This window comes from Coturnix japonica, chromosome 2 (genome assembly GCF_001577835.2).
Source record: "Coturnix japonica isolate 7356 chromosome 2, Coturnix japonica 2.1, whole genome shotgun sequence".
Classification (NCBI taxonomy): Eukaryota; Metazoa; Chordata; class Aves; order Galliformes; family Phasianidae; genus Coturnix; species Coturnix japonica.
Genome location: NC_029517.1, coordinates 4439109 through 4464079, shown reverse-complemented (window position 1 = coordinate 4464079; position 24971 = coordinate 4439109). Strand labels below are relative to the sequence as shown.

General features: G+C 44.3%; 1 long non-coding RNA gene across 4 annotated transcripts in view; it reads right to left on the bottom strand.

Moving 5' to 3' along the window:
* Positions 1-24971, bottom strand: part of LOC107308781 — a 118806-nt gene that overhangs the window by 41149 nt on the left and 52686 nt on the right. Inside the window, exon 1 of one of the 4 annotated variants that reach the window (XR_001552909.2) lies at positions 11801-11999. The exons of the other annotated variants lie outside the window; for them this stretch is intronic. This is a non-coding gene — a long non-coding RNA (uncharacterized LOC107308781). Of the gene's footprint in view, positions 1-11800; positions 12000-24971 lie in introns of those variants that run through there. 4 annotated transcript variants of the gene reach the window in all.

The following is a 24971-nucleotide window of genomic DNA, read 5'->3' as shown; positions in this document are numbered from 1 at the left end:
ATCAGTGTTTGAGTCCAGATTGTGCCATTTAGTCACGTATGTTGATACACAGGGGAATAAAGTGACAGTAAATAGCAGATTTCCCATTCCTTCCTTCTTCCCTTTGTAATTTAAGCTGAAACTGAAAATCTTTCATCTTCTTGCTGTCCTTCTCCAAAAGGAGAAAGAAAACTGTGTTTTTAAACAGCTCATTTGCAGAAGAGTGCTAACCAAGATGACACACAATCCTTACTGGAACAGTGGACAAAAACGTCACATGTGCTGTGAAAAAAAAGCTTTCAGTTCATCGCTCAGCCCTCTTTTGTTGAAGGAACAGTTAGAGCAGTTGTTGGATCACCTGAAGACCTATCTCAAAATTGGCTTTGAGTGGCCCAAAGAAATTAGCTCCAATGTACCACCTTTCTGTAAACACCCTTATCTTATACAGGTAAGCTCTGGGTTTAGCTTTGGTAAGTCCATCTTGCTTTGTATCCAATTTTATGCCTTCCTACAGGCTTGAAATTATTCTTCTCTTCAAAAATTCTCTAGTGGCTGCCTGGATAATTCCCTTATTATCATAGACACTTCACTCACACCAATAGACTTGTCTGGTGTTCCTTGTATTGGCTTAGCTGTCCCTGGAGACATTGAGCTTATATTACCTGACTGAAAACAGTCTAGCAGTGGAAAAAGGTAGGAGGCAATTTAATCTGAGGATAGGGAAGTTCGAAGGATTGAAAAAAATTCAATGAGAATGGCTGAATAAAGAGAAATTGGGAAAGAGATGGTCCTTAAGGCAGCATAACTCAACGGCTTATTTGACAAAAAAGGGCAAGAGTTGGAGCAAGTGTCGAAGTTAAAAATAATAAGAGCAACAACAAACTGATGGCTTGCAAGAAAAGAGGGATCGGATGAGACTGCGCAGGTGAAAAAGATATTAGCAGTAGGTTCTTCAGGGAAGGAAGCAAGCTGGAAAAACACAATGAAATTCAGAAAGTGTTGTTTTGAGATAAACTCTTGTATAGGTTGATCACAGCACCACATTCCAATGGCCCGCAGACTTTGTGCAGATGGGGATATACAATGGGCAGAAGGGATGCCTGAGTCTCATGGGACACGGTGGGGAAGGGACAAATAGGTGAAATCTGGGCAAGAACTGGAAGCCAGCTGTGATTTTTGGCTTAAATTCTTAAGCTCTGACAGATTCAGGGCATTATTAACTCTCACAATATCTTCACCAACGCCTCTGTTTATTTGTATGCCATTTTGGTAACAAGAAGGGGTGAAAAATATCTCTCCATGAAATAATGAATGGAAACTACACTGGAACCATCTCTGTGGGCTGTAAGATCCGTGGAAGTCACAAGCAATTAATCTGCCACCAAAATAAATCACCTTTAGACAATGTTTTTTTACTAATTCTAGAAAAAATACACAGCAGGAACTCCACTTTTCATGAAGTTTTATATGTCAATCTGAGGGAACCCATTTTCTTCTTTATTGTCTTTATGTTCAGTTTTTAATTATTGCCTTTTTCTCCTTTTAAATTTGAACCTGTTGCCATTATACTTAGCTAACAATAATGAAACCCTCTTGTAGCTAATTTAACACCTTTAAATTCCCTTGGAAGTTAGCCAAAAATTCTGATGGATAGTGAAATGTCTACTTTATTTAAGGGGAAGAAAGTTCAAATCCTACTCAAGCTATATTTATGAAAATAAGATGTTGGTTAACTCTGTTTTGTTTTCCAACAAGATGATTAAAGAATAATCCTTGTTCATTATGCTAAAATGACAGTCAAATAGGTATCAACTTGTCCAAAGTATTTCACATCCCCTAAAGATAAGCTAAGAATACCCATAAAGACACGACATCATCAGACATACTTGTAGGATTTACCCACGCAATCATCAAATTACATAAGAGGGGGAAAATAAAGGTCAGAAGACCAAGCAGGTCTTCTAGGTGATGAAGAGACATCCAGCAAATACATCACTCTGTATATCCATGGCCAACCTAGACACATGCTCTTCTTCCATGCCTGCCAAGCTCTGATCCCAAGAGGACTGCACACCCAGCAGATATAGGGTTGGAGGTGCAATATCTATGGTACATTACAAGTTATAAGCACATCTTCTGAAGAGATGTTGCTAGCACACCATTAACTATCTAGTTCTGACCTTCATTGTCATTGCTCTTTCCCTAATTAAAAGGGCCATCTTCCCTAATTAAACCATCTTTCCACCCTATTGCTGTGATGGTGTAGCCTACACGAGCCCCAAGTCTCGTACCTTTCTCAGATCCATAAGCCTGCTCACACTTGCCTTGGATGCACCGTGACTTCTGTCCTTAGCCTGATTAAATAGCACAAATCACACACTTACAGCTGTACAATATGCTGTCTTGCCTTGAAGGAGAGCTTTGAGAAGACAATTACCAAGTGCCTCTGGCAACTGCTTGTACGAGGAAATGTTTGTATAAGTCCAGGGAAAACCCTGGATTTTTTTGCTTTTTTCTACATCCATCATTAATTATTCTACTCATTTTTTGAGAGCACAATTAAAAATAAAGAAGAAATCAGTTGAATAGCCAGAATACAAATGAAAATTTTATCTTTTTAATAAATGGAAAATTTCATGGAGCAAATGTATTAATCTGCTTTTATTACATGAGTTCAAGTAACACAGTACGCAGATGAAAGATGATCAGAATGTCTGTAACTCAAATACTTTTGCTAGAGGCACCAATGAGGGAGTAATCAACAGTGTATGCATGAAGTCCTTGACTTGCTCATCAGTACCTCTCAACTTAGAGACCTGGAAACAGTATTCACAGGCCTTCTGTGCTCTATATATAGTATAGTATAGTATATATATATAGTATAGTATAGTGACTGAGGTGGTTGAGGAACAGATCCATCTAGATTGAACTGTGCACTGCAGTGCCTGAGCTGAGTCCAGGACCGAGGACTACACTCAAGGGCCTTAGATTTTGCATATTTGGTTTCTAGGAAAACAAACAAATAGAAATCTTCTACCAAACCATGAGTAACTGCTAGACTAAGAGCCCCAATACCATTTCACTGTTTGGTCATTTACCAGGACCATTCAGTATGAACACTGCCTTTCATAAGCTCTTGTCATTTGTTAGTACTTGGGTGGTCAAGTGGAAACCTACTTGGATAATTCCTTCATGAGTTACATTTCTATCTGGGAAGCAAAATATGTATATATGTATGTGGTTATTCATACGTACGTATACACATATATTCAAACCTGGAAAAATTTATTTATAGCATAGACAAATATATTTGAAGCATGGACAAATGAACTGTGCATTTATTGAAGATGCACACAGGGAAGATGCATGCAGTGGCAAGTGACCAAATCTACATGCAAGATCCCTTATTATCCAATCAGCAATGCTGGACGGAGCAAAGCAGCTGATTCATCAACTCTTCACAGAGTGTGAAGAAGGATTTGACTGAAAGCTCAGTTGGTGGATTTTTCTAACTATTTTGGTCCAACAAAACAATTTTGGTCTCATCAAAACCAACACTTTGCCTTGCAAAACTTGCCTCACTCCTTTCCCTCAATCACTGGTGGTCCAAAACCACCACGAACTGCCAGCTCTCCAGAAAGCAGGTGTAGCTCTCAGTGCTGGGAAACGCTCAGTTTGCCAAATTTACACTGGTTGCAATACGAGGTTTTACACACTACAGAGATTACCCCTCATCCTTCATTCAGATTACCGTCATTTCTGATTACTTTTGGTAATGAATTTCCCATGAATTGGTGCACACATAAAGCTTAGTGGAAAACCCTTACCAGAAACTGATCCAAAATGAACACTTACAAGAACCCAGATGATAAGAAGGTGCCTGACAGTGACTTTTATTTGATCATAAGCACAGACTGCAATGCCTTTCATGACCTTGCACAAACTGTGGTAACGTGCAGATACAACACCAGCTCAACAGCCCAATGCCATGATTTCTGAGATAGTGTTAAGAGTGAATATAGTGATAAAGAAAAAAAGAAGAAAAAAAAAGGAAAAAAACCAGCAGCTTTGCATATGAAAGGGAAAATAGGAGGAGGAGGGTAAAATCACCAGGGTGAAGTACAACATGTTCAGTAGACTCCAGTCCCTTGGCTGCCTGCCCAATGACTTTCCTGAGCAGAGCTCTCCTAGCAACCAGTCCCCAGCCATTTGAATTTTCATGTATCGCTATGTCGGCAGTGATGTCACGGTTTCCATAGCTACTATCAGCTGGAGGAACTATGACACTTACGCTGCTAAGTAACTGAGAAAAATTGACCCAACTGAAATATTTCAGGCAACTCTGGGAGACGCGTGCTGTTGAGCTCACAGCTGGGTGCCATGCGGTGCATGCAGCCGTGCCTTTTGCTGATGGAGCTGTTCTTCCTGAGCACCGAGCTCCTTTCAGCTCACGACTGGAGGCAGATATTCATCCAGCTCTAAGTGTTTCATTGTAGAAATTAAACTCTGTTATTAATTGAACTCGCCATCCCACAGGCTGCCCAGCTCTGGCTGGTTAGAGCACACTTGTGAGAAGGGAACAGGCAATCCATTTGTCATGCGATGGCAACTTCTGGCATGGGGAATGAAGTGTTTCAATAAGAGAAGGCTTTGATCCTTTTCATAACAGAGTATTTAAATAATTGCTAACCAGGCAGAGACTTCGGGCAGTATCCCAGGGAGTGTTTAGTTATTGCAAAAGGTTAAACTTGGCCCTTGGTGCACAAGCAAAGAAAAAAACATAGTAGGACTCAAGAAATTCAGTCAAGGGATTTAGTGTGAAGTCACGGTTCTGCTGATGTGAAATAGAGTAGAGGACAGGAAATGGTCTGGATGCCTTGTCCACTTAAGAATGAGCATAGAACATAGACATGACACAGAGCAAACAAGATCTGATAGCTCAGATTGCAACAACTAGGCTTAAGAGCCTCTGAAAATAATATGAATTTTGCAAGAGAAGCACAAAATACTTAATATACCCTACTGAGACTATATTGCCCTCCACAACATTACCGAGCCATGCTTGCCAGCCAGGGCTTTGTCACACATTACATTACATGCTTGGAGGAAGAAATCTTGCTGCTCCAAACATTAATAGCAAAGCTTTGAAAGGCAACCTTTTCTCTCAGCCAAACCACATCTTCCCCTCTAGGTTCTTCTTAGCACAGTTTACCACCAAGTCCTTAAGAAATAATCCTGAATTAAACCACTGGAGCATAAATAAACCTATGAGATAGAATTTGGGGTAGTGTTGGACACCAAGTGTTTGTTTTTTTTTCCATGAGGTTTCATACAATCATAGGATTATTAAGGTTGGAAAAGGCCTCCTCATCTAGTCTAGTCACAGATACTGCCCACTAACTCTTGTTCCTCAGTGCCACATCTCCATGGTTCTGGAACATCTCCAGGGATGGTGATCCCACCATCCCCCTGGGCACCTTCACTTTCAGTGAAGTTTTTCTAATGTCCAGCCTGAGGGGTGCAAAGACCAGATGTTGAATGGAGAACTTCTCCTAATGGTGGCTAGGTCCCCACCAGAGTCCCTATAAAACTATCCATACAGTGCAACTGGATCTGCCAGCACCAAATATAGCACTCAGGGGAGCTCCCCTGTGCCCAATTCTTTCCTTGGTATCCAGTGGAAAATTTCCCAACAGGGAACACAATATTTCCTAGTATCCAACCTCAACCTCCCCTGACTAAACTTCTTTTGTAAGGAGGAAGCAAGTTAAGGAGCTTGTCTGTGATAGTTCGTAACATTCTGGGGGACATGTCTGCAAAGGGGGTGAACTGCTCAGCACACGTTGCCCATTAGCCCCAGTGTTAAAATCCATCCCCTCAGGTATTGTGACCTCCCTTCTTGCAGATGTCTTAGAATCATAGAATAGCTTGGGTTAGAAGGATCATCAAATTCCAGCTCCCTTCCTTTCATGCAGATGTTATAATTTCTGAGCTGATTTCCACTCATGTCATGTTTAATAGCTGTGACCAGATTCGGTGGCTCATGTATGAACAGGCAGTGTCTCTGGTCTCCAAAACATCACATGTCTGTTGTAAATCCCCACTGTTCTCCATCAAACCCCTGGGATTTTCCCTGGGATGATCCCATACCCTGGATCTTTCCAAATGGCACAAAGAATTTATTTTTAGGTAACTTCTTTCCACCATTTACTGTAAAATTGCCAAGCTTACACTCTGCTTTGCTGGCTGATCAGTTCAAAGAGCCCACACTGTGCTGGAATATGTGCTATATAGCTCACATTCACCTCACATTCATTTTAATGGTGGCCTATGTCCAGCCAGTCTCCTTTCAGCTTCCTTAGAGCTGATCTGCACATAAACTCAGCTGAAATGAGAGCTCATGCAAATCTTTGCTTTTTTGAATACATTTATTATACAGTGACACATCAGAGTACAAATATCCATAGGTCTGAGTAATCATTCACAGGTCGTGTTCTCTACTCTGACAGGTACATCTGAACATGAAGGACTGGGTTCACCCACCTAAATGCGTGTTCCTGCTGCTGGGCCTGGGGACATAATGATCACCTGATGTTCCTGCTTGAGCCAACAGCCATCCCCAGAAGGTAATGCAAATCTTAGCTGGCCTGATTCTTGTTCTGGAAGCTCTGCCTGGTGTGTAATTAACCACTGAACTTCTCAAGCACAGTCATGTTTGCTCAGGTTCACCAGCTGCACTTCTATCTCCAGACACATCCTTGGGGCACCACGTAGTTGTAGTGAGATCAGAGTATCATAGAATTATAAAATTGTTTGACTTGGAACAGACCCCTAAAAGCCATCTGGTCCAAATCCCTGCAATGAACAGGAACACCTACAGCTCCATCAGGTGATCAGGGCCCCATCCAGACTGATCCTGAATGTCTCCATGAACAGGACACCCACCACCTCTATGGGGAAATGTAGGAGCATCCAGGTTCAAAACAGACCAAACTTGGTTCTTCCTGCAGTGGGCAGCTGTGGTACACTTTGCTGTAGGAAGGATTTGATTCTAAAAACAGACATGAGGATCCAGTTCAATCCAACAGATATCAGAGAAATTCACAGAAGAGAAATTTCATGAAGGTAAATAAATATGAAAAAACCACAGTCTCCTCAGATAAATGGATGGCTTTGAAGATCTCTCAGAGAAATACATGTGTTTATCTTGTTTTATACCCTTCTCTAGGCAAACCCCTCACAGCCACAGTGGGAGAGAGGATATGGGGCATTATCTGACTCAGCATGGCCGTTCTTATGTTCTTATTATCAAAAAGCAATATTTTCATCATGTTATTTTTGTGTGCCAGTGAGAATCCCCTGCTGTTGAGCCCTGGGCGAAAGCTCTCACAAGCAGTGATACCGATAAGGCAGCCCAGACGTATGGTGTAATATCTCTTCATCCCTGTTAGTAAGCCGCTGGGCTCTCCCTGACTGTTTCTTGCTCTTACAGCAGATTATAAAGCAGAAATTGTTCTCTGGGCATGCATGGAGAGTTAAAAAGACTTCTTTTTGCTGACTCAAGCCTCCTTTCTCTCGGTTGTATTGACCAGCAGAATGGCTGGATTGCAGCATTCACCCAGCCCTTCTCTCTGCAGATCTCAGAGAACTTTCAAGAATAGAGGCCAAGTCTTCTGTCTTCGATGCAATACTCCCCACCTGGATTTTGCTGTGCCATCTTAGTGAAGCACTGGAGGGATAGCGGATGCGCTGTCCCTGCAGATGCTCAAGGTCAAGCAGAACGGTGCTCTGGGCACCTGATGGAGCTGTGGGTGTCCCTGTACATTGTATAGTTTGGACCAGATGTCCTTAAAGGGTCCCTTCCAACTCAAATAATTCTATGATTCTATGATCTGAGCACCCTCAGATCTAATGCTGCTGCAGCCATGTAGCTGACCCAGGAGAACATCCTTGGGAGTCTTAGAATCCCAAATCCCACTCTGCAACCAGCAAAGCTGGGTATCTGATTTCCCTCTGCTATCTCTATGACAGACAGACAGTTCCAGAGGCAACTCAAAGAAGGTAGATGCAGGTTTCACCTGCCAATAATAGCAAAGATGCTGAAACAACCAGGATCATCCAGGTGAGTGGTATTAGGGGAAGACAAGCCTAGCCTGGAGTCATTTCATGCTCGTAGCACTGTTCCTCTCAAGCAGTGAGCTGGGAAATCAAGACATGAATTCTCACTGTGTTGCCCTTGCACGCTTAATTTGAGATCCCTTGCAAGCCAAGCCAGCATTAAGTGGGTGATCTTCACATGATCAGACAACTGAACACTTGGCAAGGGCACTGTGATTTCATGACCTACAGAAATCGCAGATCCGTGTATTATTCCCCTCGATGCTGGGACAATGCCTACGCTCACCCCTGAGCCTTTCACACAGGCACTGGTGTTTTATTTTCCAGGAGATAATTGGATCTGCTAGAGACCGTGTGTCTGCTTCCAAGTAACGCTGGATGTGCTATTTTCAGGCGTAATTCAGAGTAACCTACAGCAGCAGCACAGGGTGTTTTTTTGGCAAGCGTTTTGCAACAGCGCTGCGAAGTTTTTAATGTGCCATCGTTTCGTTTCTCTTGTTAACACAGATGTCTGTTGAAAGATTATGTTGCGCATTAGGATCTCTCAGGCACCAGCACTTTCTCAGGGATGCATACCCCTGGCAGAATCAGTCCTTAAAAACACACCCTCCAAAAGTGTGTGGGAGCATTTTCTCCCAGGCCTGAATCTTTGCCTTGTAAAGGCCAGCCTTATTGTGAGCACACACATCTGTGCATACAAGGAATCTCTAACTGCACACTTCACGCCGTTATCTGCATGTGGGAATGACTCGTTGCATATTCACTTTGGTCATTTGCAGAGGTCCTTATGAGGAACATATGTAGAGCAGTGATTGCTTTTGTGATCTAGGTACGTGACCAGCAAATGCAATCACCAGATAGATAGGCTAGGATCTATTCAGGAGGAATTAACCATTGACGGAGAATGTGAATGAAAAAACTCCGTGTGATTATATGCATCGTCAGGCTCTAGTGCATGCATCTCAGCCTCGATAACAGGGGCAGATGAAAGCCTTCTTCTGGTCTGGCTCTCTGTAGAGGGACCTCATTTGGCTTCTTCTGAAGCCTCTGATGTGTTTCTTTTCTTCTACCACCAGCTCTCTCCACCATCCTTGGTGCAGGAAGAGCAACAGAATGGGCTGCAGACATAGGAAATATCTGCAGGAAACTCATCTTGGTGATCTCATGCCTCTGTTGTGGTCTGTCTGCAGGTATCTACCCCACCGGTGATGGCACAGCATATCCACAAGGCTTTATGCTCAGATCCCCACCACTGCCCACTCCATCTCCCTGTATCTCCATCGCCCTTCACCACAGCAAAATTACACCCATGGTGTATGGTTGTTTCCCTGCTCCTGGTCCTCATTCTCCCCTACCAGCACACAGTGGGTGATCATAACCATTGCTCCTGGACATACAAAGATTGCTATTGTGGTTGGTTTTCCCTCTAGGAGAGCACTGTCCTATGGCTCAACTCACAGTAAGAGCACCTCTTGGAAAGTGGGACATTGGTTCTGGTGGAGCAGGTGGCCAGGGCCCCTCACCAGCTCTCTCCTGTTGCTTTGGCTGTCCAACCATCTGACTATGTACTGAGACACAGAATTCCCCTGAGGCCTTTCAAGAGCTTTGAGCCTCTGACACCGTGCAGGTGGGTGCCAGAGCATGCCCATGGGGAGCTGGTACCAGTAGGGCTGCAATGAGTATTTTGGAGCAGTTCAGTCCTTCCCTGAATGAAATGCTGTTCATTGCCAGGCTCTGGCTCCTATTGTCACCCAGTGATGAATGGGGCATCAGCGTGCTGTAATACTCTATTTGTTTTAGAGGTCAGTGTCAGACTGAAGGGTATTCTTCATAAACCAAATCAGGGAGTTTGTGCTTACGTGACCAGATTGGTAAGAGTATGTGAAACCCCCAGTAACTCCCATTGTCCTGAATGGGAATAGAGCTCTTTTGAAGATCTTATCCATAAATTATCTGCCAGCTCCCCACTCGTGCTCCAATTAAAATACAAACTCACTGGAGATGAACTTATACTGCTGCTGAAGAATTTTTGCTGTCTGGGCCCATGGTTTGGTCCTGCAGGAATCACACTGTCCAACACCAACCCCCACCCCTTGCATAAGGACATCACAAGCTGGCTTGGGAAATTCTTTGTTTTCCTTTTCATCCCTTCCTGCTTCTAAGCATCATCTACTCTGATGTGACAGCCCGCAGGGGGATGTGCAGCAGAGGGGGCAGGGAGCAGCGGCTGGGAAGTCAGCATCAGTCAGGATGGGATAATATAATTTCTTCTTGCTTTAAAAATAAGGCTGCTTAGATGGTTCCTTTTTCATTTCTTTTCCTGATGAATTTGAGACTAATAAAACCTACACCCTAAGAGAACATGCATTAGGTCACTGTTGCCAGCTAGGATACAGGGAGCATTCTGCTTAAACCCTCACACCTCTTCCTGCATGGGCATAGGGAGCAATGTTGAAGCAGTGTCATCAGTCAAAACACAAGATACTGGGTGATCCACCCAGTTGGTGCTCTTAGATTAAACAGAGCATCTGGCTGCTCATATCCCCCTTTCTGACTTGTCTGCAGCCTGGCGTATTTTACAAGAATGAGTTGGTCACTGTTTGTTGAAGGCTGCTACATGCCCTCAGTGTTTACCATTCTTCTCTGCTGGCATTGCTGCTACCTGGGGGAAAATGCACTGAATACATGAAACCCACCCTGTCTAGGGCTAGTGTTAAGTTTCAACACAAACCCAGGTGAAATCTAAAATCCACATCAGATCTGCAGCCCAGCAGTACTCCCTTGAGCCCCTGTGTGACAGACACGCAACACACACTCTCATCAGTGTGGATGCATGTCTTTCTGAAGAGGAATATCTTAAACAGTGCAAAGCCCCTTCACTCCTTGCTTTCCCAGTAAAGAATGGATTACGCTTCACCAACTGAAACACGGCATCTTTTGCAATTAAAAAAATAAATTATTGCAGAGCTCAATACCATTAAGCTTGAGATGCAATGAAATGACATATATTACACACACACACATGAAGAGCAGAACATATTTCAAAACAAATTTCCAGAACTGAATTAAAATTGTCTACACGCCAAAATAAAAATATCCTGAGATGATTTTTCTTCTGTCTAATTGCATAATGATAAAACACTTGTTTTCCTTCCAATTTAGAAAGACAGCATGTTTCATAACATCAAAGTACTAAAGAATCTGAGTCCGCTGTATCTTGGCTTGGTACTGATCTCCAGCTCAGATGTTACTGCCACTTGAACACCAGGGAATGAAGCCTGTAAATCCTTTATCATTATAGAAGAATGTCAAAGAGCCTTAAACAGTTAACGTGCTTCAAAAATACCAGGCATTAAAGGGGATGCTGTACAAGAGATCCTAGGGCCCAATTCTGATCTCGTTACTAACTGCCCATAAAAGAAGGAAATATTCAGGGTAGGGAGAGCATTTTCACAGAACCTTAGAATTACAGAAACATTAAGGTTGGAAGAGACCTCTAAGATCACCAAGTTCAACCCCAACCCACCATGTTTCCTGACCACATCCCTCAGTGACGCATCTCCGTGGTTCTTTAACACCTCCGGGGATGCTGACCTTACCACCTCCCTGGGCAGCCTATGCCAAAGCTTCACCATTCTTTCTGAGTAGAATTTTTCCCTAATATCAAACCTAAACTTCCCCTGGCACAACTTATAGCCCTTACCTCTTGTCCTACTGGATTCTCAGCATATGGGTAGCTTTTCCACAACAGCCACTGGATGAGATGGGCACAGCTCCAGCAGGTTACATATGACATTTAGCATCCTCCTTGTTTTCTTTCTCTCCAGGGGTGCTGAGAAGAAAAGGAAGCTGAGTGGTCCTTGGGTGTCCTGCAAATTCCTCACCACTGAAATACTCCAAAGTGTTCTCAGAAGATATCTGGGCCCACTACAAAAGGCAAAGAGGTCAGCATGAAACCCTAAATATTTTTTTAGTCCTATATATCTGTAGGTCTTTCCTACATCATGCCCCCTTTCTCATTAACACCTAAATGCTAATGCATCTCTACAGCTTGGGTTGCTGTTAACTGGGTCTACATGTCCATCACCTCCTGACCAGCCATTGGAGAAATGATGCTGAAGTGTTCATCCCACTTTAGATCTGTATCTGGCTGTTAGGGAAGATGCAGAGGATCTCAGAAAGTAGAGAGGACAATGTCTTAGAAATAGACAGAACTCTCCTCTCAGCTAGGCCTTCATTTAACAAAACAGCCACACAAAACTGAGGCAGACATTAATATCTAGTACATTTCTGAGAATGGAGTTAAGGCAAAGAGCTTTGAAGTTGCCAGTGCTGCATTTCTGCTTTCATTTTAGTGCACTCTCGTGTCAACTGTTTACAAATGCCCACAGTGGCTGGACAGGAATGACTACAGAAGGAGAAGACTCCATCAGGCCGAAATCAATCAAATTGCACTACCTATTCCTCTGCACTGACCGTACTGGACACTCGAGATGACTCTGGTGCACAGAAAGTCACAAGCCCTTGCAGATATCCAGATTGGAGCAGATGGATTTTTTCCATGACACATCCTTGGAAGGAAGACAGCTTTTTTGCTGTTGGGATATCCATGGTCCTCATCGCAGCCTCCCATTTGAGCAGCATGTTTCTCATCTTCAGTTGCACGGTAACATTTGCAGCCACGTTTCTTATTAAGAAGGCAAGAATACGTGACCTTTTGCTGTGCAGAGATCTGGAGATTACTTACCAAAATAAAGAAGTTTATAATCTCCACAACTGTTGCCTGTGCACCGCTGATAGAGGGGAACAGCAGACACCTCTCAGTGGAAACAGTCCAGCCTGATAAGATCTGCGGTTGTGTGTGTGTGTGTGTTGCACTGCAGATTCTCAGTACTGGGACTGTCAGAAGAGTTTTTCTCTTCTCACTGCATGTCTCTTGCCACTTGCTTCACACAGTTCTTTATGAGAAAACAACCTGGCCTGGTAGAAGTGAGATTAGATACTAGGCCCCTTTATGGGGCACATCTTTGCAGTGGGAACAGGTTGTGTCTGGGGGGGAAGATTTAGTATTTGTTTTGCTGGTCACTTCTCTGAAGCGTTCAAGACTAGAAGTTGTGGTCATATCAAATTCACTAACTATCAATCCCTTTCTTCTCTTCCTGGCTTTCAAACCTCATCCAGGGGCAATGAATTGTATTGAAAGGGGTAAGGCTAGTAGAAAATGATTGTGAGCTGGGCTTTTTCCAATCCAAAAAATTAAGGGGAGTCAAATGGAAGATGGAGGCAGGCTCAAAACATGCAGGAGGGAGTTCAGTCTGTGCAGATCTCCTTGTCACAGGACGTCATGGATGACAGACATTTACTGCATCTGGGGGTAACTGCAAAATCACTCCAGAAAATTGCCAGAGAGATGCCCCATTCTTGGAAACACTCAAGATCAGGCTGGACAGGGCTCTGAGCACCTGATGGAGCTGTGGGAGTCCCTCCTTGTTTCAAGGGAGTTGGGCTAGATGCCTTTAGGGATCATTTCCAACTCAATCAATGTTATGATTCTATGATAATCTCTCTATTATCACCTTCTTTCTTAGAATTATACCTCAGACTACTGCCAGAGAAACATGGCATGACATGGACCTGAAAGCACTGACTGTCATTCATATTTACTTTCAGCCTTTGAATTTATCATGAATAATCGTGAATTTAAATATAGAATTATTTATTTTTTCTGCCCATTGGAGAGTGCAACTGAATCATAGGCATCCGCTGCTGAGAGATGAATATTTGCCTTCTCTGGCCACAATCAGTTCTGCATTCAATGAACTACCTTTGTTCCCTTTGCTTATGCACTTTGCTGTACAGGGTTCATATAGTACTTCAGCTCCAAGGATTGTGTAAAACAAATGGTATGAAGCAGTCTAACAAACCTTAGCCTCTGATACATCTGTATGCTATCAGCCTGACACTGGTCCCAAACAACATCATGCGAAAAAGCATAGGGTTACATAGAGTTACACAGAGCAATGAAGACTGAGTGGCAGATAGTGGTTTACATGAACAATCCAGTTCAGTGCAGGTATGTGCTGCAAATAAATATTGGGGATTTTTTTCTGAAATGGATGTAGGTGATTTCAGATTCCCCAAGTAATGTGCAGGTAGTAAGAACTTGCAGTGCTACGCAATGCTCAGAAGGCAAGCAGTAACTCTGAGTGTGAAAAAAGGTGGAAAGGAGCAGTATGTTGTAGGATAGCAAGCATTGCCCTACCTGCACACCAGCAGGATTTCTTCTTTACAGGGGATCTCTTGTTTACAAAGGTTTTTTAAATTGGCAAGAGTTCAGAGAAAAGCCACAGTGTTGACAGACTTGGAAAAGACTTAGCAAGTTCAGTACCTTAAATTTATTCAAGGCAGTAAAATGTGAACTGGGCTGCTGCTTCTATGTGGGGCAGAAACTTCTGATAGCAGTCAATAGAGAAAGAGCTAACAGCAGGCAGTAAGTAGATTGAAGTTAAATGTGTCAAGCAGCATTCATCTAAGTGACTGCACCTCGGTTTAGGCACTCCAGGCTCTTCCATTGCCAATGGATATCCAGCCAACAGTGAATGGACTGTAAGGTCAAATTCCTCTCATCCTAAAGCAGACAGCTGAAACAAGGCAGGTGGACTCCATCACAAAGTGCCTTTTTCTCTCCTTTGAATCTGAAGGGACTCTCAAGCAATTAAGCTCCTAAATTTAGGTAAGATGAATCCAACCAGTTCAGCCTGTAAATGATGTACACATCTTCTGATGGCAAAGGTAATGAACCGTTGCAACAACATACCTATATATACAGTGGATTCTCCGTCACCCAGGGGCCTTAAATGAAGACTGAGCATGTTCTGACACAAGAGGCTGTAGTTCAAACAGACGTTAAACAGCTGACACAAAGGTTCCTGGGCCAGAGACCTCTGCTCTGTGTCTTCTAGAGGTCTGGTAATAACTGTATTTTCCAGCTTTAACAAGATTTTGGATTAATGTCCCAAAGGACCATTAAATGTTTTGTCAATTTAAGATCTCTATGACATCGTGTTTGGTGTTCCAATATCTCTTGCACAGGGCCACTCAGAAATTTGTACTTTCAGCCTCTCACACACTCCTTTTCCTTTTCTAAACCAGAACCAAAGACAACTGAAGTCAAGAAAGAGTGATTATTCTGCTAACTATGCTTGGGTCTTTGCTATAGGTGCAGGTTTTTGTGTCTAGTTGTCAAAGGTGGAGATAAGAGAGAAGCAGTGCACTTGGAAGAACCCCCATGAAAATAACATTTGTTTTTGCCAATGTTTTTCTGTTGTGCTCTGTTTTCAGTGTCATCTCATTTGAAAGAGGGAAGCTGTTTGGCCACAAAACACATCTGTCACCTATCACGGTCTTAAGAATTAGAGCTAAGTATGTCAGTGGAAAGAGGGGAGGAGGAAGGAGAGTATAGTCTTGTAGCAAACAGCTTTCTCTTGAAAAATAATCTATTTAAACACTCCTTCTAAACCACAAGGGAATACAGTGGCCATGTCAACTGAAAACATCTCCATCACACCAGGCAGTGTTGTGAATTAGCCAATAACTCTTTATATGTGAAAATAAATTGCAACCCAATCTTTCAAGGAAGACAAAACAAATATGTCCCCTGTCCCCATATGGCTTGACCTGACGGCGGTCCTTCAGGATCTCCTATTGCATCTGGTGGCTGAGTGCCCACTAGAGTCAAAACTGGGATCTGCCACATGCTGTGAGGGAAGAGGAAGAGAGTTGCTTATTCTCATTCCAGTTCTGATAACAAAACTTGTACTTTCCTCTCAAGTGCATTTGTGTTTTTCCGAGGTAAAAAAAAGCAGCATGCTCAGATGAAGTGAACTCACAGGATCCTTTACTCTTGCATCAAATCTGGGCTCACGGGTAACATGAGGAGATGTAAGAAACGTACTTGGCTCACCACACTTGTTGTTGCAAACATAACAACATGGTGGTAAGAAGTGACCGCAGTGAGATCCAAAGCAGTTATACTGCGGTGTATCGTCCTGGATGCAGTTATCTTTTGAGTCACCCTTCCTGTCAATATTTATAGAGAAATAAAAGTCTCTGGCTGGAAGTGTTGAAAGTTATTTTACTGGAATGCTAGGCACATTTTGGCTGCTAAAATCATCCGCAAAGCATTTAAAAAAAGATCACATGCTGTGAATCTATCATTAGATAGGGAGAGGTAGAAACAAGTCCTCAACAGCCTGAAACACTGGAAGATGGACTGAAGGGTTTTTTCCACATTAGTATCTTTCCCACAGCTCACTCAAGGGAAACAGAGTCCTTGCTCAGTTTTCTGTCCCATCACTGTTTGTTTGCCAAAGGCACTGGCGCAAATTGCCCAGAGGAGCTGAGGATGCCCCATCCCTGTAGGTTCTCAAGAACAGGTTGGAGGGGGCTCTGGGCAACCTGAGCTGGTGGGGGACAACCCTGGCTGTGGCAGATCCAGCAGTCAATGACCTTTAAGGTCAATTCTGACCTGAGTCATTCTGTGATTCTATTATATCCTTCCATGGGACAGGAATGAAGGCATCAAAAAAGGCTAATGTACCACAGACTGAAAGCTGGCTAAAATCTTGAACATACTCCTTTCCTTTTCACTCATCTCATGGGATTCAAGTAGCACCCCCCCAAAAAAAACAGAGCAAGATATCAAGGTACCTGGCTGTGACCTTGTGTTGATGACATACTTTTGTTGACAAGTTCTTCTAAGGTGATCTCTCCAAGTTTTCCACTAGGAAAACACCTTTTTGTCTATCTACAATTCAGTATTCAATATTCAGGAGCTATACACGGAACCAAGGATATATGAAAATGAATATTTTACCACATTGTTTGAGAGACATTAAAGAAGTGAACCAGAACATGAATAGCTCCTCCACAGATCCGAAATGGAGGACATGCCTCTCATACTTCCTCTCTCAAGGAAATATGGGGCTCTTGCTATTTCTGACTACATCTGTGCTAGCGAATTAAGCAGTGTCAGGAGATGTTCCCTGCTAGTGGAACTTGATGAGCCATACTTTCAGATCATTAACACAGTCTCTGGCTGGTTTAGGTTCATGCCAACAAGCACTATCCCAAACAATTCCTAGAAAAGATCCATTCACAACACATAGTTCACAACTCCCTTGCTTTTAACAGTGACAAATGTTTTAAGAAGCAAACATGGGCTGTTGCACACTAGCTGACTTCACTAGATACATTTGTTCTAGTAATAGAGATAGCTGCTTGGATCTTTTGGTTTATTGCCCAAGTCCACCCTCTTGTGTCTTGTGGAGTGATGGAAAGTAAATATCCGGGTGTTTCTGGAGTCTTAAGCACAAAGCACATACTTTCCACCTCTGGAAAGTATGCCTGCATTATGTCCCCAGCATTATGTAAGGGTAAGGAAGGAATAAAGCTGGACAGAGGATAAGGTTGCCCAGAGAGCTGTTGGGTGCCACGACTTTGCAGATACCCAAAGTCAAGCTGAATGGAGCTCTGAGCACCTGACAGAGCTGTGGGTGTCCTGTTCATTGCAGGACCAGGTGGCCTTTCAAGGTTCCTTCCATGTCAAAGAATTTAATGATTCTAGTCATTAGAATAAAACCTAGAACCCAACAGCCCACCAAACCTGGACCTTTATGGGCTCAATGCAACTGCCCACAAGTAGACACGTAGGGGCACAGCCACCCTTGTGGCTCCAGAGGTGCATGGGAAGTCACTGCAGGCTGCAAACAGAGACAACACTCTGGAAGGCTTTTAGAGCTCATATGTTTGGGAAGGTGTATCTGCGAAGGGCAGAGTATGATTTTAGAATCTTACAGATAACAACTTAATTCCTCTACTTGTCTCCTCTCACAAAGACTGAGTGAAGCCCATCCTGTTTCTGCACAGTAAGAGTGGAACTGGCTGCACCCAGCAACCCTTGAAGCCACCCAAAAGCTCCCCACTATTGCACTGAGCTTTGATATGGTTTTTAAATGAGGAACAATACTCTGCACAGAGCAGCAGCAGCTGCAGCTGCAAGCCACCACTGTCTTATCCCTCCTGCTCATTTTTCAGCTGTAGTATGTTTCTTGGCAAAATCAATTCAGCAAATGTCCAGATTTATGGAGTTCAGCCACATGGCAACCTTTTTCAGGGCCACATGAACAGCTATTATTTAAAGCCTTTTACTGTGAATGTAGAGAGGAACAAAGTGCACTTTCCCATTAAAGATTTAAAGCCTTTTTGTGGCAAAGCACATGTCACCTTGAAGGACATCTTGGGTCTTGCATATAGATGCATCTTGTGCAGCTTCCACTGTGGGATCAATGGGCTGATGCTTAGGAATGCTTCTGATCCTACAGTTTGGATGCAGGATACGATCTTTCCCATGGGATCATGAAATGCCCCCCACATGGGCATCCAAAGACATTTTATTCTGTGCAGTGAAAAGCCAAGCAAAGACACTAGAAATATCTTGGGGACAAGAAACAATCCACCTATATTAAAGCAGTGCTCTTCTCAAGGACTTAAATCTCAGAAGCAAGGTAGATCAGGCAGAGTTGGATATTTTGGTGCTCGTGTAGCTGGGAGGCAATAAAGTACTATTTGCTGTAACCCCTGCTGTAGGACACTGAGACCTGGACTGCATCCTGTGTGCATCTCTAACAGCATCTCCTGTGCTGGGTGACCACTGCCTGAGTTCATTCCTGCCCAGGAAGGGAGGACGGCTGATTGAGCTCCTCCTGTTTGTTCTGTTGGGTTTAGAACCAGAGCTGTGACAAGTGAAGAAGGGGCAGAAGGTGTTTTGGGGGACTTATTCCTTGGATTCTCTGATTAGCCATGGTCTTTACAGAACAAAGCACTGATGACGTGTTTTGCACAGGCGCTTATTTCCAGCTCTGCAGGGAGAGCACAGTGAGGCAGCAGGAGGAGGAAGACAGCAGCATCCTTCTCCAAACCCAGTGCTGGGATGGGAGGCAAAGGGGGGTTCTCTGGATGAAACTCCCCACCAGGAAAATGGGCCACTACCAAAAGATGCCAATAGGGGAGCTTTAGGGATTTGAATGATGCATGCAGCAAGAGAACAGCTTGATTAATTCATATGAATGGTAACTATTTAGGGCTCCATTCAACTGGAATGATCTGTAGCCCTGTCTGTGGCAGAAGTTACAAAAGGTCCCCAGCTGGGGCTGCAGGTGATGTATTAGTCAGTCATCCCCCTCCCCAAGTCAGCCCAGGGCTGAGAGCTGCTTTGTTACTGCATCTGTGTCAGAGCAATGGGGAACAAAGTAAGGATGGGAATCTGAAGCCCCATCAGGCGTCTCCTGAAAGGGTGCAGGCTGAGTTTGGTCAGTCTTGGGGCAGGAAGCAGCTGACTCCATCCAGGTTACTGGGGTTTGGGGGAACACTGCTGTCTTTATTTGAAAAATCAGCCAGTGTCATGTATATAACACGTGAGGATATCTGGGTGAGGCTGAACATCAGGGACAGCTGCAGCTTTGTCATAGCGTGGCTTATGGGGTCACTGGGTTTGTTCTCATTGCTCCTGCACCTATTGGCCACAGACTCACTGATGCAGGGTGGGACAGTCTGATGATGGATCCAGGGTCACCCATGGGCTATTTGTCCACAAACCACGTGGCCATTTAGTTAAGTGGAGGGACAGGATGATACAATGATGGTATATGGAGCTGGGAGGAGTGGCTGACTCAACAGAAAGCTGTGCTGCCATTCAGCAAGATCCGGACAGGCTGGAGAGCTGGGTGGAAAGGATTCTGATGAGGTTCAATAAGGGAAAGTGTCCTATCTGGGGTGAAACCATATGCATCAGTACAGGTTAGGGTCTGACCTGCTGGAAAGGAGTTCTGTAGAGAAAATCTGGGTGTCCTGGTGGACAATAGGTTGATCATGAGTCAACAGTGTGCCCTTACAGACAAGAAGGCCAATGGGATCCTGGGGTGCATTACAAAGAGCATGGCCAGCAGGTCAAGGGAGGTGATTCTCCCCCTCTACTCTGCCCTGGTGAGGCCACATCTGAGGTATAGCATCTATTTCTGAGCTCCCCAGTTGAAGAACAACGGGGAACTTCTATAGGGACCAGCAGTGGGCTCAGCTGTCCCACACCCGGCCCACTGCCAGATCTGTGCCACTCACAACCCGTCTCACAAAGAATAATGGTGACACGGCAGGACATTGGATCGCACTGCCACCATGTGGGCTCTGCAGGCTCCCGAAATGAGTGGGAAGGACATGGAGTGCTCTGATCTGCATCCTTCTGGTTGATTCTTGATGGACCAGAAAAATAAAGACCTTAAAGTGGGAGCAGAAATCTTAGTTGCCCTGAGCCACTGCCTCAGGCAAGTCGTGGGTGTAAAGCAAACATCTGCTTTCCTGCAAGGATCTTTTTGAGCATCCTTAGGACAGGACATCCAGCAAAGTCTTCCTGCAGGCTGTCAACCCCTGCATGAAGGGGAATGAATCCAAGATGAGGACTAGCTTGAATATCTCTGGAGAGAGAGATGACAAAGGGATGGTTTTAAGAGGCTGCTGAGTCCTGGGTGGTTAAATGTTTCTTGGACATTTAAGCCAGCAGTGTGGTACACAAGATAAGACTTTGCCTAATTCACAGCACCCAGAGTGTCAGCTGTAGTGTCTCAGTCATGACAGCAGATATCCAGGAGGAGAAAGAGCTCATCACAACACTTCTACCTTCATGTCATGCCCATGGTGGCCTATGAAACATATGCTGGGCTGCACAGGAGACCCATCTTTCAGTGTTAACTGTCTATATGTCAGCTCTCACTGCTGAGCCCGTCACTCTTTACTCACTTAAAAGTCAATGGAGATGAAGCTCCCACTTGAGAGGATGTGACTCAGCTGCTGCATTTCAGATGTGTGTTAGGATGAATGAGCCATGCTCGTGGTGGGATGTGTCCCTTTGGAAGCAGTGTCAGTGACATTTAGCAATGTTATCTTTCTCCTAGCCCATCTCTCCTATCACTACACCAGCTGCATGGGAGGTAAAATAGGTATCTTCAGAGCAAAATGGTATCTTAGTGGAAGTGAAACAGGGCAGAGGGTTAATATTTATTCAGGGATGCCCGTAAAGCTGGTTCTGATTGCTTTCAGTCTACTGCATCTCTCTAAAGAGGAGAAACTGTCCAAAGAGCTCTGCAGGGCACAGTTGTCCAACCTGACCCAGGCCCTTCATCCAGGGTCAAATGCTCCATGTCCCTTCTTCCCACAGCCTGTGCAAAAGGACTGGGCACACTGCAAGGAAAACTGTAGAAACGCAGAGTCATACAGTATCATTAAGGTTGGAAAAGACCTGTAAGATCACCAAGTCTGAACCCAACCCCTCCCCACATATCCCTCAGTGCCACATCTCCGTGGTTCTGGAGCATCTCCAGGGATGGTGACCCAACTACCTCCCTGGGCAGCCTTTGCCACTGCATTACCACTATTTTGGAGAAGAAATTTTTCCTAATATCCAGCCTGAAGGGTGCAAGGACCAGATGGCGAATGGAGAACTTTTACTAATGCTGGCTGGGTCTGTGATGTCCCAACCAGAGTCCCTATAAAACTATCCACACAGTGCACCTGGAGCTGCCAGCACCATATATAGCACTCAGGGGAGCTCCCCTGTGCCCAGTTCCTTGTGGTTTGGCATCCACTGGAAAATTTCCCACCAGGGAGCACAGTAGGGTTTTTTAAAGCATGAAAAAGTATACTGTGATTCCAACAGTCATGCCTTAAGACCTCAGCTCTTCCCCTCTGGGCCCAGTGGCAAGCTGCCCTCATGTCTGCTTCTCTGCCTTCAGAGCTTGGTCATATTAAGTGAGCTCTCCTAAGCAGAGGTGGCCTCGATGCTCTAGCAGCCAACCTAAATGCAGCAGTTGCCAAAAGCCTTGGCATGCATTACTGGACCCTCTGCTGATGAGCCTGCTCTCCAGAAAGCCCAGCACACTCTCCTGGAAAGCAGCATGAGCAGCCAAAGTGAACGATGTAGTAGAATCACAGAATCATTAAGGCTGGAAAAGACCTTTATGATCACCAAATCCATCCCTAGCCCATCCCCACCATACCCACAGAACCATGTCCCCAAGTGCAACATCTCCACGTTTCCTGAAGAACCAGCATAGAAGCAAACTGCACCAATCCATTGGGAAGGAGAGAGGACTTTTGTTTTATGCTACAGTTCTTACTGCACCGATGAGGTCTGCTAATAAAGCACTGCTGCTCCAGCACTGCCTGCTCCCTCCTCCCTGCTCACAGCATGGGATATCAGGTACCTCTCCCTCTCTGGGTAACAGAGCAGCAAATCCCACAACACCTTCTGCACTCTTCCTAGCAATACCTAACAAGTTGTCACTTAACCTTGACAACTTCTACAGTTCTCACTAATTAGCTCTTAGTAATTAGCCACCAGTTTCCACACTAAGCTAAAGATCCCAGCTCCCTGCTTGTCCTGCCTATTTTCCTACCTTGCACCCATCTTATATATAGCAGCCAGGACAATTCACCGCTAGAGGCTTTGCATGCTTCTTCTGCAAGATGTGGTGTGACTAATTCTTTCCAAGCTACTGCCTTGTTATCAGGTTTCCAGTAGAGCACAAAGAGGTTTTAAGGTTTTTTTTTTGCAAGCTTCTCCATGACTGGCTCCAGTTGGGGGTGTAATTGAAAATGTAGCTGTAGAGGAATCTTTTCCTCCGCCCTTATCTTCTGGGGGTCTGTTCAACCTCTTCAAGAGCAAGCTCATAAAATTAATAGATCTCAAGTGCTCTCAAAATCTCTGACTGATGAATCCTTGCGGGAAGAAGATATCCCTTATATGCATTATTCACCAGAGCTGTAAGCAAAACAAGAATTATAGTGGGTTATGTTATCTTATTCAGTTGTTTGGTAGGAGGCATCACCAAAAGACTCATGTAACCACAGATCTGCCCATTTCTCCCAACCATATCAGATGGTGAGAGAAAAATAAATATATCACTTCTGTCTCCCAACCCTGTGTGCATTATAAGGAGCAGAGTGCTGAGCTTCCCTTATCTTCATCCTTGTGTCATATTCTGAGAACTAAAGACACTGTGAGGCGGTACTTTGCAATCCCTATGGATGCTGCAAAGCTTCAAACCTCCAGGAGTTCAGCTGGAGAGGAGCAAGTGTTCATTAGCTCTCATTAAAGCTCAGGCTCAGACAAGTGCTACCTTTTGCCAAGGCAAGGAGTGATGCCATGTATAGTGGCAGTCAGGGCTGAGCAGGGTTGAGCCACCCACAGTCTGGCATCTAGACTAGCCCATGATATATGCAGCCATGCTGCAACCAGGGGATTGCTTTCCTTTAGTGGAAGCATCACAAGTTGTGTTGTTGCAGGCTTCGAGCTTTACTCTAGCTTTAGCTTCCTTCAAGGGTGGTTGAGGAGTGCTTCAGGTCACACACTGGAGGGTTAATGTAGGCTGCTCACTAGCTTTGGCTTGAGAGAATTCTTGCACTTGATTCGTATAGGCAAATGGGTATTTGTTCTTTCAATTTTCCATTATTTTTAAAGAAGTGCCCCCTCAGCTTGATCTATGGAAAAAAATACCATCCATTTAAATGTGGACAACTCAGCATTCTGGGAACGGAAAATACACACAGAAAACTGATAGAAAGAAAAATGTTAGCCAAAATACGTGGAAGGAAACAGGTTTTCCTGAGAATCAACAGCAGTTCCCAGGCAGCTGCCACAATACCAAGCAGATGGACACTCATTTGTACACAGCCAAGCTAAGTTAAATGTCATCACTTGGACTTGGGTCCCTCTTCTTCACTGCTCAACCAGCACGAGGAAGCTGAGCATCTTCTGATCCACTTCAAGCTTGGCACCATGGACAAAGGTGCTTATGACATTGCCCAGCACAGGTACCAGCTGAAACTGGGATGGATGAACAAATACAAAGAGCAGTGACATCTTTCACATGCTGTAACACAATTTAGAAGAAGACAGCTGTCTCCAGCCTCTTACTGGGCACTTGTCACTAGCACGTGCAGCTCTGGATTTATTGACTAGGAATCAAGAGCTCAATGTGCCCTTGAGAGTCCCTCCTGTGCTAGCATAATGTTGCTGCTTACTGATAAAAGCAGGAGATTGCTGCAAAGGCTAAATGCAGGAGGTGAAAAAATGGAAGAATGGGAAAAGAAATTACCTTATTCAGAGACATTTCTAAAAAGTAGATATTAAAATACAAAGCATTGTAATGGAGCTAACAGTGTAACCTTGCCCAAGCGGGCTGGGCTGCTTTTGGAAAGCAAGGCAGCAGCTGCAGTGACTTTTCTGGCTGTTCACAGCAAGGCTGGAAATCTGCAACGGGAACCATGTGGAGCTGTTGCCTACAGCCCTGATGCCACTGTGCTAAGCACAGCAGGGATGGAAAACAAATAGGAAGATCATTTTTTTTCTGCGACGACCTCCCAGTGTAAATGCCCAGAGAGACAGCAGGGAAGAAATTCCTTGGCTGAGCTGTAACCCTGTGTATAGGATCTGGCCACACAAATGCACTCCATGCAGCAGTGTTGCTTATGAAAATGATGGATGTTGCATCCTCTTCTTTACAACACACCAGAAACAGAGATCAGGTGGTTTCCTTGCAGGGAAATCTGTGCCTGCTGCCCCAGCACAGGCTGATCCTGAGCACAGATGGGTTCCCACCAACTCTCCCTGTCAGCAAGGTGAGAAGGAGTGATGTTATAGCTGAAGTGTGTTAGCAGGAGGACTTTGCAAGTCATCCCTGAGGACCTCTGCCATGTCACTGTGGGCTCTTACAGGCAGGGAGATTATTGTTTCTTGCAGAAGGGCGTTGCTCAACTCTTAAGTT